Source organism: Vulpes vulpes, unplaced genomic scaffold (assembly GCF_048418805.1).
Source record: "Vulpes vulpes isolate BD-2025 unplaced genomic scaffold, VulVul3 Bu000000706, whole genome shotgun sequence".
NCBI lineage: Eukaryota > Metazoa > Chordata > Mammalia > Carnivora > Canidae > Vulpes > Vulpes vulpes.
This window is the reverse complement of record NW_027325693.1, coordinates 167,122-186,724: the sequence shown is the minus strand read 5'-3', so window position 1 is coordinate 186,724 and position 19,603 is coordinate 167,122. Positions and strand designations below refer to the sequence as shown.

General features: G+C 36.0%; 1 long non-coding RNA gene across 2 annotated transcripts in view; it reads right to left on the bottom strand.

Moving 5' to 3' along the window:
• The window catches only part of LOC140596652 (uncharacterized), a 49,122-nt gene extending 32,991 nt beyond the window's left edge, over window positions 1–16,131 (bottom strand). The window contains exons 1-2 of one of the 2 annotated variants that reach the window (XR_011998551.1): window positions 15,943–16,125; window positions 8,712–8,814 (exon numbers count right to left, since the gene is read on the bottom strand). This is a non-coding gene — a long non-coding RNA (uncharacterized lncRNA). Of the gene's footprint in view, window positions 1–8,711; window positions 8,815–15,942 lie in introns of both variants that reach the window. The other variant, XR_011998552.1, reaches the window with a different exon arrangement.
• Window positions 16,132–19,603: the final 3,472 nt, after the last annotated feature.

The following is a 19,603-nucleotide window of genomic DNA, read 5'->3' as shown; positions in this document are numbered from 1 at the left end:
GTGCATGCAGTTATCTATGTGTGTGAAGGCCTAAGGTACTTACCATGGGTAATATTTACTAGACACTTACGATATACTATTTTCTCTGATAGGTAATTTCATGCACTCTGCTTGAAGCTCAGAGAAGAGAGGGTCCAACACTACACCCATGAGCCAGGAAGGGCATCCACCAACACAAGGTGGGCTCTCAATAAATAATATTGCGTGAATAAATGAAGGCATCATTCATTTACTCTTTACAACACAAAACGGTAAGTGCTGTAATCCTCCTTCTTACACATAAAGAAACTAAGGCTTGGTGAGGAGGGTTACTTGCTCACAGTCACATTGCTCGTAAGTAGCTGAATTAAAATGTAAACCCAGTTTGGACTGAGTCCCGAGCCTTTGCCATGTTACTACCCTAAATCGATCACAGGTATACTAAAAGTCTGCATTTGCTTCTGTTAAGGTGGGGTAGATTGTACTTGAGAAGTATCTCATTGTATATTCAGAGCATGTCCCAAAATTTCTGGAACAATCTTAGATGTGTTTGAGCCAGAGAGCTTTTTGGGTCTAAGAAATCCTAGAAGAGAGTCACAAAGGCTTTGCATAGTTTAGACAATGGCTTCTGATCGTTATTTAACATTCATGAGTAGTGACAAATTCCCTGGACATTCTAAGGAATGTAGGCCATCCCCTATGCCCTAGCTAGAAAACTTTTATCTTTTTGACTAAGAAAACAAAACAAAACAAAAAAGCCAATCTAAACACAGATGAGGTTGATATTGTTATGGAAAATCTTTACCTATTAATAATTATAAGCAAAAATTCAAATGGATTGAAAAATAGTTTTAAATGATTTAAAAATCAATCAGAGGCTTGTATGTTTCAGAGCACACACACATGCGTAGAAAGGACAGAAAGGAAAAACCAGAAGCGAAAGGTAAAATATGACTCAGCTGATAGTATTACGTCCTGGGAGATCACACTACAGCAAATAAAGTCTTTGTAAATATTCTTCCCTCTTAAAAGTTACTAGATGCTATGTAATAAAATAATTAAAATGTATTCTAATGCTAAGTATTGCCTTTCTTCAAGGTAGATATTATGCATTTTTTCCATAGGCAGAAGCCAATTATGTCTTAATTACTCTCCATGTTATTAAGGATTTTTAAAAATCCCCCTTGGGAAATGAACAAGGGGTGGTGGAAAGTGAGGTGGGCGGGCAGTGGGGGTGACTGGGTGACGGGCACTGAGGGGGACACTTGATGGGATGAGCACTGGGTGTTATGCTATATGTTGGCAAATTGAACTCCATTTAAAAAAATATGTAAATAAAAAAAGAAAAAGAAAAAGAAAAAAAATCCCCTTTGGTCTGATATAAGAGTTATTGGTCATTCATCGTGACTTCATAGTATATCCGAGAATAGTTCTGTGAAGAAGAGTTGTTATGTTGTTATTGACATTACAAATGTATGGATATCTTTTCTTCTAGAAAGATCAGAACAACAACAAAAAAAAAGATCAGAATATGCTACATTCACATATGATTTCACAGTTTATGGTACTGAATCATCCCAATAGTTTTGCCATCACGCATTAGTCAGTTTTTTTTTAGTATGACAGTGGAATAGACATTTTGTCTTCCATTAAGTAAATTGGATTGCTGCAATAAAAATCTAAGTACACATTAGAAATGAAAGTAAAGATCTCTAAGTTACAATCAAGGTCTAAAACCAGGCAATTCACAATCCTACTTGGATTTGCTGTTTTATAATTAATTTCACTGCTTCAGTTTCTTGGTTTATAACCTTGATAATGACCAAATTAATGAGTTATTAACAAATTTGCTCCTCACTTGTCCAGGTAAAGATTGATAAAGTCTAGGAGTAACTGCATTTGATGGACAAATCAAAATTGAAATTAAGAATTATTTTCTCTAATTTTGCTTGCCCTAAAAGCTATGCTACCCATAACATAAACTGACCAAAGATTAGCACTCAGCGCTTCCCTAGATCACATATAAATCTGAGCCTTTCATTTTTGGCTCTCTTTACTAACCATTCAACATAACTGTGAAAGTTAAAAAAAAAAAAAAAAGAATCATTCTTAGCCTATTACTGGAGAGAATTTGATGTCAGTCCACACAAGCAGAACTCTGAGAAAAGGACTCTGGAGTGACTCTAGTACCAGTCACCAGCCTGTATTTCTCTTGATCTTGGTCTTTGAAAGAGTAGATCCTGGCCAAGCCAAGACAATTGATGACAACCTCCCAGCTCTGTGGGTGTTCCCCAAGTAGAATTTCCAACATTCCATACTCAGACCTAGCAAACAAAAGCCAAAAGTATAAATCTATTGTCATGGAATGCCCATTTTCCACTGAGAAATTTGTTAAATTGCTAAAATTGCTCATTAGAATTTGGAAGTCCTCTAAGACCAGTTAGAATTGTCATTTATCTGTTTAAATTCAAGCACCGGAGAGAATGAAATATTACCTAAAGGAGGGTACTTCATGGTGAAAAAGAGAAACTCTGGCATTAGACAAACTTCTAATTCTGATTCTGCTTCTCACTGGCCATTCAATCCTCACTTCAACTCATTGAACCTCAGTCTTCTCATCTCTAAAAGGAGGGCAATCGCGGTCTCTCAATGTCTACATGAGGTTATCTGTGAGAGTTAAATGAGAGAATAGACCTAGAGCAAGGACTCAGTATAGTACCTGGCACATAGGAATGACTCAATAAATACTATTTATCTCTCTCAACACAAATATAAAAATCACTTTGATTTCAACGGTATTAATTGAGCATCGCTATGTACTAAACATCAATCTAAGCACGAGCTACATCAGTGAACACAAGAAAGATCACTACCCCATCGAGTAGGGGGAGATGGGAAATAAACAATGAACATTATAAATTAACTACTATAGAGTTTTAGAAGGGGGATAAACAATGAAGAAGAAAAAAAAAGTAAAAAGAGCAAGGATGACTCAGAGTTGAGTGCTAAGAGCGATAATAGGGTGGTTGTGGTGAACCTGTAAGGTAAGATTTGGTTTACTGAGTTCCTCAGAGTTTAATAATTGTTAAAATTTTATTATTTTTTCCTTTGTAAACAGCACGCAATAAAATAAAAATTCCTTTGTCAGTGTTATTTGGCAGTATGCATTTTTCAAAATCAGAAGTTTCACCCTATGTCATCATCCTTCCTCCTTAAAAATTGCTAGGTTGACAATTGCAGAATCAATTGTTGACAACAGATTATATAATCATCTCTAAAGTTCTGTATAAATCAGCGCTGTCACAGAAAGCCCCTCTCTGTGATTTCATCATAACCTCTCACACGGACTGCTCCCATCCAAATCTAAAGCTGTTTTCTATCAGCGCTGTGAGAGCTCTGAAATATTCACCTGGCAAACAAAACCCTCCTGCTTTCAAAAAAAAAAAAAAAATGTGCCCTCACTGTGTTCCAAAAAGTCTATGGAAATCTACATGTTAAACCAATAAAAACCAGGCGGTAGCATATGGAACATTTTTCCAATTATTTCCTCCCTAAGAAAACTACTTTCTGCAGGTTGAATCTCAGGTGTTTTGGATATTGCAGATTCAATAGCTCTTTAAACTTTTAATTGGTTCATGGGCCAGTTCTGGAATAAATAACAAACCTGAGGAAGACTTACTGACAGTTTTTAAAATAAGTTTTCTGTGGGGAGAAAGAGGATTCCTTAGGTAATAGGACTTACTCCTTTGGATTCTGAAATCAAAAAAATCACAAAGGGTCTAAGAGGATGGTATTTTGAAAATGGATATCTGTTCCAGCTGAGTGTGGAGAAATGCTGGTAAAAATATCTTTTTAGAAAAATAAAATGCATGTATCTACTGTATTTTTCTTCTTCTTCTTTTTATTTTGTTTAATCATTCACTTCTTACTATACCTTCTACTGAAAGGGTTCATGATTCTGAGAAATAAAACGCAGACAAGTTTCCACTAGAAACATTAGCTTCTCTTATCAAAGCAAATATTTTGGAAGTCCAATCCTAACATTTACTTTCAAAGAATACCTTCTAGAAATTACTTCACTTTTTAACTGTTTTTAATTAAACGTCTCATTCATAATTTTTATTTTGTTTATTTATAATATGAATACAAATATTTTCTGTGGAATTACAGAAGAGTAAATGAAAATATGGCTACCTCAACACTCAATGATTTTCCAATGAAGTGCTTCCCTCCGAATATGATGTTTGATCCAGAAATAATAAAGGTTTTATTTGCATAAGCTCTGACACTTGGAATTTTCACAACTTGTATTTACTAAGAATGACTATTCTGGAAAAATGGTTCTTCAAAATTTATATCAGCAACTTTTCCAATTACTCTAATCCATTTCCTGCTTGCATTCTCCTCTTGCCCTCAACCAAACACAAAGCACTACTTAGAAGCAATATAAACACATATGTGTACACGCACACATACGCACACACATGCACACAAGCCGCTTGGTTTCCTGACTGACAACCTTTGGAAAATGATGTGTTTTTGGCCTGAAAATATGCATTAGCAATAAGGTTGGTTACATGTTAGCCAAAAGGGGGGAAAAAAGCGCAAATGTAATGGTAGGAGGTTTTGCTAATGGATCTGAGTGCCACCAAAGAGTTCTTGAAGTTTCCATAGCTTTGGTTTCTGTAATCTTTTTGGAATTTGCTCAGATTCTCTAGAGACCTACAAATACCAATTTAAGAATCATTGTTCCTAAACATTCCATGTAGTCAATAGGGTCAGAAACGTCAGCTTAAGTTTCTAGAAACTAAGTTCCCAATCCAAATTCCACTAATCTCAAAAGAGATCATTGGTTAAATTTTAGCCCTGGGGCTTATGAATAGATTATATTTCTTTTTGAAAATGTACACTTCTGCAGTAATCTATAGTCTGCCATCATGAATGACTCTTTTCAAAACGATGCATTATTTAGAAAAGTCAGATGGATGGCTAGAAGTTTCATCGGAAAGCAGCTGGTCACGCGCAACAATTTCTGTTAATCTGACACACATATAAATGCAAGTCCTTCAAGTGTGCGGAGGGTTCAAATCATTAGAGTAGAGAGTAGGAGTGAAAGAATATGTTCGCTTTCCTTGTCTCATACAGGCAGATATGCTGTTATTCATCCTTCAAAACCAGTATTATTCCCTTAAATAAGGATTCCCAAGGAATTTATTAGTGAATTCCTCCAATGAGAAGCCAACATATCTCTATTTTTTACCACAAATCCCTAGCCTATACAAAAATCCTCATGAAGTTATATGGGATAAAACCATAGCATTTCTTATGAGTATGTTCTCACATTCACACATAAAGCTGTCCAAAAGCCTAATATGGTTTAGTTTCCACAGTGCAGGATCTGCTAATTGGATCTGCCTATGTTTTCCAACTCACAGCATCCTGCAGTGCTAAGTATCTAATATAAACACTCCCCACTGAGACTCCTCATAAACCCAGAATTTTTTTTCCCTCCTTGAAGTAAGCTAGTGAATTTAGATGGCCTAAATACTAAAAATAAACTTGTGTTTTAATTCCTTACCCACATAATCCAATCCTGCACGTAGAGTTTAATAACGATTATCCATTTTTTAATCTTCCCCAAAAGACTAATGCAATGTTGCTGCAAAAAGTACAAAGAGAGAAGGGCAGGACAATGTTTTGGCAATCTCAGACATTACCTTCAAGAAATGAGGCCATTTTCTCTTCACAATTTCTTGTGGCTGTTGGTTTACCTTTAATGCTTATTGAAATAAGAATACATACAGGAGAGAATGCAAATTTTTTAAAGATTTTATTTACTTATTTATTTATTGGGGAGAGAGAGAACAAGAGAAAGAAGGCATGAGCTGGGGGAGGGGCAGAGGGAGAGAGAATCTGAAGCAGACTTTGCGCTGAGTACAGAGTCGCATGGTGGTGGGGCAGGGGGCTCACTCCCATGACCCTGGGATCATGACCTGAGCTAAGAACAAGAGTCAGATACTTAACTGACTGAACCACCCAGGTGCCCCAAGAATACAAATCTTAAATGTGTACTGTGATGAAATTTTATAAGGTTATCACACACATTAACCACCTAGATAAAGGTAAAGAACATTACCACCTCCCGGAAACCTTCCTTATGGCCCCCCCCCATCTAATCTTCCTCCATACACAAAAGTAACCACCACATTTACTTCTATCACCATAGATTAGTTTTGTCAGGTTTTTAACTTTATAGGGTGTCATACATTTCGTATGGCTAGGCATTTATCTTTTTTTCCTTGTCATTATGTAATTATGAAATTTACCCATGTTGGGATACCTGGGGGGGCTCGGTGGGTTAAGCATTCAGCTCAGATCATGATCCCAGGGTCCTGGGATTGAGCCAGATCATCAGGCTTCCTGTTCAGCAGGGAGCCTGCTTCTCCCTCTCCCTCTGCTCCTCACCCTCCCGTGCCCCAATCATGCTCTCTCCGTCTCAAATAAATAAAATATTTAAAATATAAAAGAAATGTATCCATGTTATATACAGCATTTCACTCTTTCATTCTTGTATAGCATTGCATTATATGAGTAGCTTCAATTATGAACTCAATTTCTTTAATAAACAGGAGCTTTGAGATTTTATGTTTCATCTTATGTCAATGTTTTTAAGTTTGTATTTCAAGATTTGTCCATTTTAACTTAAATGGCATTTGCTTATCTTTTCATATCTGTGAATCTATAGTAATATCATCTATATATTCTTTATAGTAGTAAAGGATGTTTGTTTTCTGCTCTCCTTTTCATAATTTGTATTTCTAAAGTGTTCATCAATTCTATAAATCTTTTCAAATAATGACATTTTAATTTGCTGTTTGTTTCTATTTGTTTGATTTCAGGATTTTATTGATTTATGTTCCTAATTACTTATTTTTTCTCTTAGGATTTTTAGCTTTAATTTGCTACGGCTTCTGTTGGACCTTGAGAGGGATGCCTAAATAATTATTTTCTTAGAATTTCTTTGTAGTTAATTTATGCTGTGGTTTTCCTCTCAGCTCTTGTTTAGTTGTATTCCACAAGTTTTAATATTTTTAGCTAAATGAAAATAACATTTTCTAACTGCTGTTATGATTCATCTTTGACTTACATACAATTTAGAAGAGCACACTTTAATTTTCAAACATTTGGAAGATTATCTATTTTTACTCTTGTTATTGATTTCTAGATTAATTCCTTTGTGACCAGACAATAGCCTATGAATATTTTCAAACTTTTGAATTTTGTTATGATTTACTTGATAGCACAGCATATGGTCTAAGTTAGCTAATATCGTTGGGAGATGATTTTCTATGGGTCTCTTGTGTTTCTGTACATCTTTAGAGCAGAGGCCCTGACTCCCCTTATCCTGAATTATATTTTGAAGGATGTTTGTATAACAATCATCTTTGGAAGACAGAGATAGTGTCTCCCCCAGAACAAAAGGCAAGTTTTCTTACAGACTTTGAAGACTGTGTCCCTCTGGACCAGCCAGCAGGCCTGCTTTCTATTCAGTGTGAGAGATAAAGTTTCTAAGCTCATTTGTCTTCTTCTGCAACACAACTCAGTGCATGTACAGATATTACATGACCTTCTTCAAGTCATCCTGTATGAACTGCAGCTTGGAGAACTAACACCAAATATGTCGTTGCTTGTGCAGCTTACTATAAGGTGGGTAATAAAAACTAGTGTCTCTGATTCAGGACCCTCATTTCTTCTGCCAGCCTCCATGAAATCATAGCACACTGACATTTTAGATTAAAAATAAGGTGAAATTGGGATGAAGTCAGCAAGGTGGCAGATCAAGAAGCCCTAGAAATTCCTCTCCGCCCCGCCCCCCCCCGCCTTGAAGACACTGACTCAAAATTATTACATGAACCAATTTCCCTTGTAGGAGATCCAGAAACCAGTTAAGAGGCTCCTAGACCCCAGGTAAGTGCAAAACCAGTCACATCAAAGCTGGTAAGAAAATTCATAGTATTCATTCACCATAGTCCTGCCCGCCAGCTCAGTGTGGCATTGTGGGAGGAAACAAACAAAAAAAAAAAATCCCAGCTTCCAGATTCTCCCTAGGGAGAGGAAAAAAAGATAGAAACATAGATCTAACATTCCAACTTTCTGGTGGGCAGGAGCTGTGCAGTACACTGGTTTGTGTCTTCCCTGTCTCAAAGTGTTGAGCTCTGGACGCTTGGAAAAGTAAGAACCCAGGAGAGTTGAGTGGCATGCCCTTGGTCCAGAGGACCTGCAGTATAGCAGATAGAGGCCAGTGCCATTAGGGAGCCTCTCCCTCAGGCAAACATAAGTCCTTCACTATCAAAAACTATTTTAAGTGTAAATTGATTAAACCCCAATCAGAAGACATAAAGTGACTGAATACATTTTAAAACAAGATGGAAAGAACTATGTGTTGTCTACAAAAGATCCACTTTAGATCGAGGGAGAAACACAGCCTGAAAGTGAAAGGATGGAAAAAGATGTTCCATGCAAATGCTACATGGTAACAACCAAAAAAGAGCATAAATGGCTGTAATTATGTCAGATGAAGTAGATTTTGAGCCAAAATATTACAAGAGAAAATTTATATAATAGACATTATATAATTATAAAAGTATCAGTTGATCATGAAGCTGTATCATTTATAAATATATATTCACCCAACATAAGAGTATCAATATATGAAGCAAACATTGACAGACCTGAAAAGATCATCTGTCTGGATTTTCTGTCTGCTATTGAAAGTGAAGTATTGAAATACTGTTCTCTTATTATTTTATTGTCTGTACACCAAGAGCAACCAACCTAAAAAAGAATATCAAGAAAAAATAACATTTACAAGAGCATCAAAAAGAATAAAATATTTAAAATTAAAATTAAAGAGAAAGATCTATACACTGAAAACTACAAAATATTGCAGAAAGAAATGAAAGAAGACACACTTAAATGAAAGCTATCTTGTGTTTGCTGATTGGAAGACTTATTGTTAAAATGTCTACATATATTCAAAGTGATCTTCAAATTAATGTAATCTGTATCAAAATCCTAATGCATTTTTTGCAGAAATAGAAAAACTACATGGAACTTCAAAACCAAACAATCTTCTGAAATACGAGCAAAGCTGGAAGCCCCATCAAGTACTTCCTGATTTTGCAACATACCACATAGCTACATTAGTTAAAACGGTATGGTACTTGCATAAAAACAGACTTATCAAACAATAGAACAGAACAGAGAGCCCCCAAATAAATGCATGCATACATAATCAAGTAATCTTCAACAGGGTATCAAACTACGAAATAAAGAAAGGATAATCTCTTCAACAAATGGTTTGGGAAAACTGGATAGTGATATGAAAAAGAATAAAACTTGATCCTTACATCATGCATGAAAACTAATTCAAAACAAACTAAAGAATTAAAATGTAAGGCCTGAAATTCTAAAACTCCTAGAAGAAAACATAGGAAAAATGCTTTATGTTAGTCTTGGCAATGATTTCTTTGATATGACGCCAAAAGCACAGGCAACTGAAGCAAAAATTTACAAATGGGACTCTATTACACTAGGAATCTTTTGTATAGCAGAGGAAACAACATAGGGAAAGGTGACCAGTGGAATGGGAGAAAATATTTGCAAATCATGTATCTGATAAGAGGTTAATCTCCAAAATATATAAGGAACACCTACAACTGAAGAGCAAAAAATACAACACAATTTAAAAATGAGCAAGAGATTTATATTGACTTTTCTTCAAAAACATACAAACAACCAAGGGGCATGTGATAAGATGCTCAACACCACTAACCATTAGTGAATTATAAATCAAAGCCATAATGAGATGTCACCACACACCTGTAAGGATGTCCATTATTAAAAAGGAAACAACAGAAAAGAACAAATGTTTATGAGGAGTCAGAGCAATTGATGGTACTGTTGGTGGCAATGTAATATTTTGAAGTCCCCATGGAAAATGGTATGGATGTTCCTCAAAAAAACTACAAATAAACTGATTCTTCATGATCCAGCAATCCTACTTTTTGGTATTTGTTGAAAAGAATTGAATACAAGATCTCAAAGAGATGCTTGCATTCCCATGTTCATTGCCGCACCAAACCCATAGATTCAGAAACAAATATCAATCAGTGGACAAAAAAATAATGAAAATGTGTATATACACATAATGAAATATTATTCAGTCTTTAAAAAGAAGGAAATACTGTCATGAACAACCATATGGATGAGCCTCAACAACATAATACTCTAAGTCAGTCACAGAAGAATAAATTTTGCATGATTCCACTCATATGAGGTGTCTAAAGCAGACAAATGCATGGATGCAGAAAGTAGAATGGTGCTTGCCAGAGGTTGGGGAGATGGAAAAATTGGGAGCTACTGATCAGTGCATATAAAGTTCCAGTTACACAAGATGAAAAAGTTCTAGAGATCTGCTGTACAACAATGTCCCTATAGTTAATATCGTACTATACACTTAAAAAATTGCAAAAAAAAAAAATGCTAAGAGGGTAGATTTCATGTTGTGTGAATTTTATAACAATGATCAATTAATTAATTAATCATGAGAGAAGTTATTGATACAGACAACAATTCAGATGAATCTCTAGGAATGTATTCTGAATAAAAAAATCCTATTCCAAAAGGTGCATACTGTACAATGCTGTTATTTTTTTTAAGATTTTATTTATTTATTCATGAGAGACACAGAGAGAGAGAGACAGAGACACAGGCAGAGGGAGAAGCAAGCTCCCCGTAGGGAGCCCGACGTGAGACTCGATCCCCAGACCTCGGATCACACCTTGAGCCAAAGGCAGACGCTCAACTACTGAGCTACCCAGGCATCCATACAAAGCTGTTTTTATATATTGTTTTTCAAATGACAAAATTTTAGAAATAAAGGAGAGATTGTCAAGGAGTGGTTGTCAAGGTTAGAGACAAAGGGAAGAGAAGGTGGACGTGGTTATAAGAGTACAACAGGAGGCACCTGGATGGTTCAGTGGTTGAGCATCTGCCTTTGGCTCAGGTAGTGATCCCAGGGTCCTGGGATCGAGTCCTGAATCCAGCTCCCCACAGGGAGCCTGCTTCTCCCTCTGCATATATCTCTGCGTCTCTCTGTGTGTCTTTCATGAATGAATAAATATAATCTTAAAAAAAACAACAACAAAAAAGAGTACAACAGAAGGCAGTCCTGGGCTGATGGACTGCCCAGTATCCACATTTGTCATAAAGTAGCATAGACCAAAATACATAAACACATACACATGAGTGCAAATAAAACTGGGAAAATCCAAATAATATCAATGAATTGTATTAATTTAAATACCTTGGCTGTAACATTATCCTATAATTTTATAAAATATTATCATTAAATTGGGAAGAATGTAAAAGGAATCTCTGTGTTATTTCTTCCAATTACATGTGACTCTACAATTATTGCAACCAAAAACTCCCGAAAGAAAAAAATGTCAAGTAAAATCTCAGACCCTTTACAATTATTGACAATGTTCAACATACTTTTATACAACGTGTATTACACAGTTTTGGGATTCGATATTTATAAATGTTTTTTAGATCAAGTATGTTAATGGTTCTGTCTCCTAGATCTCTACTGACCTTTTATTTGTCTTTTGTTCTAACAGTTATTAAGACGATTTGCCTGTGATGTAGATTTTTTTTATGTTTCTTTTAGCTCAGTCAGGTTTTCCATTTTATATTTTGAGGCAACATTAATAGTTATATGCATTCTTAATATTACTATATCTTCCTATTAAATTAACCTTCTATTATTATAAAATGTTGCCCTTTATATTTTACAATAGTTGCATCATTGGATTTTTTATTATTTTTATATTAATGTAGTTACACTAATTTTCCTATAGACCAACAACCAGCAAAGCAGAGCCGAAGGTCAAATCTGGCACACAGCCTGGTTTTGTATAGCCTGTGACTAAAAAAATGGTTTTATATTTGCAAAGAGCTGCAGCAACAACAACAAAAGAATAATATGCAACAGAGACCATACGTGTTTCACAAAGTTAAAAATATTTACAATATGGGCCATTACAAAAAGCTTCCTAACCACCGCTTTAGATAGTGTTTGCATGATATATCTTGTTCTATCACTTTAGTTTTAGTTTTTCTGTGTCCTTATGCCTAAGGTATGCATCTTACTTTTAATCCAATCTGATATGCATCGTCTTTAATTGATGAATTCAAATTATTTACTTTTAATATAAATATTGATATATTTGAGTTGAAATATATCATCTCGGTATCTTTCAAATCATTCCATCTATTCTTTGATCCATTTTTCCACTTTTTTGCCCTCTATGAGAGCAACCAAGTTTTAGTATTATTTAATATTTCTCCTTCCATTAACATCATTATATTTATATATTTATGTGTTTGTGTATTTATGTATGTATATATGTATTGGTTTGTTTATTTTAGTTGTTAGCTTGGATATTATAATTTGCATTATGAATCTATTGAAGTCTATTTTTTTAAAGTCTATTTTAATTTAGTACTTCTATCCAGTCTCAGACAATACACAAACTATGTTAGCTATATTAGTCTGCTCAGGCTGCCATAATGGACTATCACAGACTAGATGGCTTCAACAACAGAAAAGTATTTTCCCACAGTTTTAGATCTAGAAGTCAAGGGTCAAGATGCCAGCAGTGTTGGTTTCTGACTATGCTTCTCTCCTTGAGTTGCAAAGAGTTGCCTTTTGTGTGTCCTCTCATGGCCTTTGCTCTGTGAGTGCATAGTAAGAAAGAACGTACTAGTGTCCCTCCTCTTCTCATAAGGACACCTGTCCTGTTGGATCAGGTCCCCACCCTTATAATTTTATTCAACTTTAATTATCTCATTAAAGGCTTTATTTCCAAATCCTGCCACATTTCTGTATAGGGCTTCAACATATGAATTCAGAAGGGATACCACTGAGTCTATAACAGACTCTATAATATTTTAACTGCAATTACCCTTCCTCTCAAATTTATGCTACTTTGTCATATATTCTAGTATTAAGCCCCACGTGACATTAGTATTTATTTTTTAATGGACAGTATCCACTTATGGTTATTCCCTTATATTTATCCTTTCTTTTGTTTTCATTTCTTCTCATGATTCAGGTGGGCTTCCATCTGCAGTCATCCTTCTGTCAGAAAAATATCTTTAATATTTCTTCTAATGAATGCTGGTAAACACAAAGTATGGGATATTATTCATATAGCCAAGATTTGGAAACAATCTAAATGCTTACTCATGGATGAATGGATAAAGAAAATGTGGCACATACATACAATGAAATAGTATTGAGCCTTCAAAAAAAAATCCTGCCATTTGTGACACAGATGAAGCTAGAAGACATTATGCTAAATGAAATAAGCTAGTCACAAAAGGACAAATACGGCATGATTCCACTTACATAAGATATTTAAAATTGTCAAACTCATAGATGCAGAGGACAGTGGTGGCTGTCAGGGGATGAAGAATGGGACATGGGAAGTTATTTTTCAACCAGGACAAAGTTTCAGTTACACAGACGAATAAACACTTATTCTTCTGCATAACATAGTACCTATAGTTAACAATACCGTATTGTCAACCTCAAAATTTGTTAAGAGGCTAGATCTCATGTTAAGTGTTCTAACATAGATAGATAGATAGATAGATAGATAGATAGATAGATAGATAGATGATACAATTTTAAAATTCTCTCATAAATAAAAATGTAATTTTACTTCTTTTGGAAGTTGGGTGGGTAACACAAGCAGAAAGAATAGAGAAGGAGCTCTGCCTTATAGAATTGTTTAAAAATCCAACACATTTTAATCTTTGAGTCTCACTGAATAAAGGAATGGTGTGCTTTAGAATTTATCTTTTATTTTGAAAAATAGGGGCGCCTAGGTGGCTCAGCCAGTTTAGCCTCCAACTCTTTATTTCAACTCAGGTCATGATCCCAGGGTTATAAGATTGAGTCCTGCCTTGGGCTCCATGCTGAGCATGGAGTCTCTTAAGATTATTTCTCTCCCTGCCCCTCCCTCAATCTCTACCTCTAATTTTGAAAAAACATTTTTTTCTGAAAATAGAAATAATAGAATAAACAAGGGGTTTTTGTCCCCAAAACTTTGTTTACATTGTTATTCTATAGTGTTTATTTCAAATATTTTTCAGTTGTTCAAAAATTAGTACCATCCTATCCCTGGTTTTTTAATGAAATTTCTATGGCAAGTCTTTAATAAAAATACAGCAGAGAACTCATGGGAGGCATGATAGCATCGCCAGGATGAAGCATCCTATTTCATTTATAAAGATGTGTCTACTATGAAAGTCTCTAGGCACATAGAAAGCACATAATGATTAATAAGTCAAAAGAAAAGCAAAGTCACATTCCTTTTCCATCCCCTGCCATTCTAGAAAGGCCAACAATTCTGCATTTTGCCTATTCCATTTCCATATGTTTTTTCATTCCCTAGAAGTGTATGTTAATCACTAGGGAAAGGGGGTAAAAATAAGCACTAGGAACACTATTTCTGTTTTAATTTAAATACTAAAATTCAACAGTAGCTACTTAAACCGGGGTCATATATCACCAGGATATATTACTGTAAATACTTGTGATTACAAGTACATACTGTCAGAGGATCATACAAAAAGAAGACAGAGGAGATTCCCAGTTAACTAGGGGTTTACACTAAAAAGTTGACAAAGTTACAATTAAACTCTTAGAATCTTTCTGAATCAGAAAATAAAAGGCTCATTTGAAATGTTAAGGAGCCAATTACTTTCGTGTTCATCAACACGTGTCTTCCCTTACAAGCGTCTTCTTAAAATTTCCAGTGCAGTCTCAGTAGGCGAGCTCTATTATTCCAAATAAGGAATAATTGATTCCAATTTGATTGGTCACCTTGCTTTCTAATCTTTACCTTCTATCAAAGAGTTTCTCTTATTAGCAACCTGATAATTTGGTGAATCTAGAAGTCTATTAGATCAGGTGTTTAGAATAATTTGCACTGAAGAAATGGTTTTTAAGTTAAACACTTGAAACTCCTCTTTCAATAAGTTGTGTGTGTGTGTGTGCAGAAGGGGAGAGTGTTGCACAGAAAAAGAAAACATAAGAACAACACTACAAGTGACCATAACCTTAGACTCTCTTTGACTAAGGCCCCTCGAGGTTCAATCGCTTTAGGCTGGATATGAGTGCAACCCTGAGACCAGAAGTTTGCTACTGCTCCTGGCATTTCAAGACCTCGGAGGAATAACATCCTGCAGAGCTGAGACTCGAACCTCTATGGAGGGAGCATCGGTCAGCTGGCCCTGACACCCCTGAGCCAGCAGGATCGAACTCATCCTTGGAGGGCAGAAAAGGCTGGAAACTGGTAGCAACCATTACTGAAACCAAATGCTGAGGGTCCCGGGAGTGGCTCAGTGGTTGAGCATCTGCCTTCAGCTCAGGTTGTGATCCTGGGGTCCTGGGATCGAGTCCCAGATCAGGCTCCCCGCAGGGAGCTTATTTCCTCCTCTGCTATGTCTCTGCCTCTCTCTGTGGGTCTTTCATGAATAAATAAATAAATAAAATTATTTTTAAAAATGCTGGGATGAAGGGCCACTATGAGAGAGAGCAGTCAGGAAGGAGTCTCCTCGATTCCTCCAGACTGCAGGTTAGTGCACCCTTGGGAGAACTTACCCCCGGAGTCCTCTAGGAAAGATAAACTCTAACCTCTAGGCTTAGCAGAATCCCAGTCGCAGGAATCCCAGAGCAAAGAATAGATAGAATCCAGGGATGGGTTTGGAGCTGCAAGACAATGCTTACCAACCAGCACTCTTAGGGAGGTGCTTAATTTCCTAGAGGGCACTGCCATTTGAGATCTAATTAACATATGCATTGAAAAAGTGAATGGGAAGGGGTACCTGGGTGCTCAGTGGTTCAGCTTCTGCCTTTGGCTCAGGTCATGATCTCCAGGTCCTGGGATCGAGTCCTGAAGGGAGCCAGCTTCTCCCTCTGCCTATATCTCTGCGTCTCTCTCTGTGTGTCTCACATGAATAAATAAATAAAATCTTTAAAGAAAAAAAAAAAAAAAAGCCAGCCAGCCAGAGTGCCTGCAGTAAACACAAAATGTAGAGATCAATGCAGTTCAGTCACAGAGCTGGCTGGGACACAAGCAAATCACAGCTCAAGAGCCAAAAGTGATCAAAGAGGAATTTCATTCTCTGACCTCTTAGATGACATGAAAGTGACTGAAATAAATACTCTTTAGAAACACCCATTAAAGTGCCTTTTGTTCCCAGTCCACTTTTCTCATAGGTTTCTTTCTTAACCCTGCACCCACCCCATCCAAAAGGGAAAAGAAATCTTCCTCTATTCCCAGTCCCTGAGGTTTCTTTCCTCCTCCTTCCCACTGTGTCATTAATTATAATTATATAATTTGGGCATTCATTATAATTAATTATCAACTCGATTCTTTCCCTCTAACACATTACTATTCCCCTTGTGATCAATTGATTGCACTAATGATCTCAGTTCTTCACCCTTTCTGTATTTATGGTCTTTGGCACAAAACTCTATAGCCCCCACTACCTGCACACAGGTCGTGGCCATGGGATTTGTTTTGGCTACTGAAATTTTGGAAAGTGGGACCCAAGGGCTTGCCAAAGCATTTGCCCAACTGGATTTGCTCTCATTCTTTCTCTTTGACACCACCATAGGACTATGCCTGGGCTAGCCTGCTGGAGGGTGAGAAATACTTGGTCAAGAGATTTCTGCTATCCTAACTGGTTGCCAGTCTACATCAGACTTGTACATAAACCCACTCAAGATCAAAAATAGCCCCACCAAGCCCAGATGAAATCTCTGATCCTTTATTGGTGGGTTAAATAAACTATTATTACACTAAGTTCCTGAGATTTGAGGTGATTTGTTACACAGCATTATCATGGCAGCAGGTAATCATTATACACTTTAACAGGAGCAAAATAGGGTTGGCAATTCTACTATTCACTTTGATTGTTTGAGGAAAGAAGAAATTGGGTGAAAATTTATTCATTAGTAGCATCCTCTGGTGCATTTCAATGAAATTAAAACACACAGACAAAGACAAGGACTAATTCCAAAGTAAAACAGAAGATGAGTAGCCTGTTTACAAGAAAAATAAGATTACTATCAATACTTAGAGCTGATTCAGAGTTACTCCATTTTTAAAAAACTTCAAATAATATAGTCAAACTTTTCATTACAATTTCCTAAAAATCTTCTTTTTTTTAAATTAATTTTTATTGGTGTTCAATTTACCAACATACAGAAAAACACCCAGTGCTCATCCCATCAAGTGTCCACCTCAGTGCCCGTCACCCATTCCCCTCCAACACCCGCCCTCCTCCCCTTCCACCACCCCTAGTTCGTTTCCCCGAGTTAGGAGTCTTTATGTTCTGTCTCCCTTCCTGATATTTCCCAACATTTCTTTTCCCTTCCTTTATATTCCCTTTCACTATTATTCATATTCCCCAAATGAATGAGAACATACACGTTTGTCCTCTCCGAAAATCTTCTAAATCTAACAGAAAATGATAAAAAAGCAAAGATGTACTCCAGAATTTCCTTTTTAAAATTTTGACCAGATTTTGAAATACTTTTTGTTCATTCATTCCCTTATTCAGAATTATCCATTGCTCTCAAAGACCTTTTCATGCCCTTCTAAAGAGATTGAATGAATGAAAGATGTAAATCATATTAATAAAAAAAAACCCTATATTTTTACTCTGATCAGTCTCCAAGAAAAGCTTTGGATAAGTTAAAGAAAAAAAATCACTATGGTCTGTCTGGAATCTTTCTCAATCAAATTTTGTTGCTTTGTTTTGTATTACTATATTGGGTCATTCCAGGGAGGAAGAGAATGGGTAACCAGCCACTTCCCACTCCAAACTGAAGAGAACTGAAGTTTTCAGCAGATTATTCAAGATGAATATCAAGAAGGGAAAGAAGTAAAAAGATGTAGACACCCATCAATATGCCTACCTGCCCTGTACTCATAACCTCATATCCACAGCCCAACGTATAAAAAAAGAAGAAAGAAATGACTAATTCAGACCATGGTACATAGAAAGTTCAATGATTCTGAGAGGGCTTTCCTTTCTATGCTACTGCCTCCTTCCTTTGCAGACCTACTCTTATTTTCTTCACCTGCCACACTTGGCCAGGACCTCCATCTTGTGTTAAGCATCAGTGAGAATGAACATCTCTGGACAAGGGGAAGCTACCGAAGTAATGAATAGAGAATCCATACAAGAGAAACTGAAGAATAAATGACACTGGCACACAATTAGGGAGAGCGATCAAAGAGGTAAAATAACAAGTCTAGAAATAGACCCAAGAATATCTGGGAAAGTAGACATGATAAAGATCCCACTTCAAATCATTGAGGAAAATGTTTAATAACATTGAGGCAACCAGAAAGGTATCTGGAAAAAACTGAAGTTGGACCCATACCTCAAAACTTACTTCAAGTATATCAATGTTTTAAATATACAGACATGAAATAATAAAAATTAGAGAAGACATTTGTTTAAAAAAATTAAATAATTTCAATGACATCTTTCCAAACTTTATATCTAAATTCAATTTTGCTTTAACAAAATGACTGTTTAATTATGAAAGCATCTCTCAAAAGTTAAATGACAGAGTGAGAAAAAGCACTTGCACTTATATTCTAGACAAAAGATAAATTTCTCTAATACATAAAATGTCCTATAAATCAAAAGCGAAGTGCAAAATAACATATAGTACGCTTTCATTTATGTAAAAAGACTTTAATATATGAATTTGTTATATGTAAGTGAAATATTTCTGTAAATATGAAAAATTACTAATTATTGGTTGTTCCCAGGAAGGGGAAATGAGTGATCGTGGTTCAGAAGAGAAAGATTTTCACTCTATAGTCCAATGAAATTTTATTTTTTTTTAAAGATTTTACTTATTTATTCATGAAAGACACAGGGAGAGCCAGAGACACAGGCAGAGGGAGAAGCAGGCTCCCTGTAGGGAGCTGGATGCAGGACTTTATCCCAGGACCCCAGGATCACGACCTGTGTCAAAGGCAGATGCTCATCCACTAAGCCACACAGGTGCCCCAGTCCAATGAAATTTTAAATTATAAACTCTATGAATGTATTATTCAAAATAAATAAGCAAAAATTGAATTAAATTTTTAAATTTCTAAATAAAAAATAACTGGTATCCTCATATTTGAATCAGGATTATTTTCCTATACAAAAAAAAAATTCTAAATCATAAAGCTTCACACACATGAGGTTTATTTCTCACTCCCTAACGTTTGACACATGTTGGATGGCCCTGTATACCTAATACCCACAATAGCTGAAATTTGAGGCCTTCAAGGTTGGCTGCATTGGGAGATAGGTATGAAAAGATACATTGGCTCTAAACTGCCCAAGACCAGAACTAACACACATCATCTCTACAGTCATTGGCCACAACCAGTCCTATGGTCCCCAACTGACTACAGGAAAGGTCTTAAAAGGAAGAGCATGTGTGGAAAACCTGGAGGTCATCCCTGCA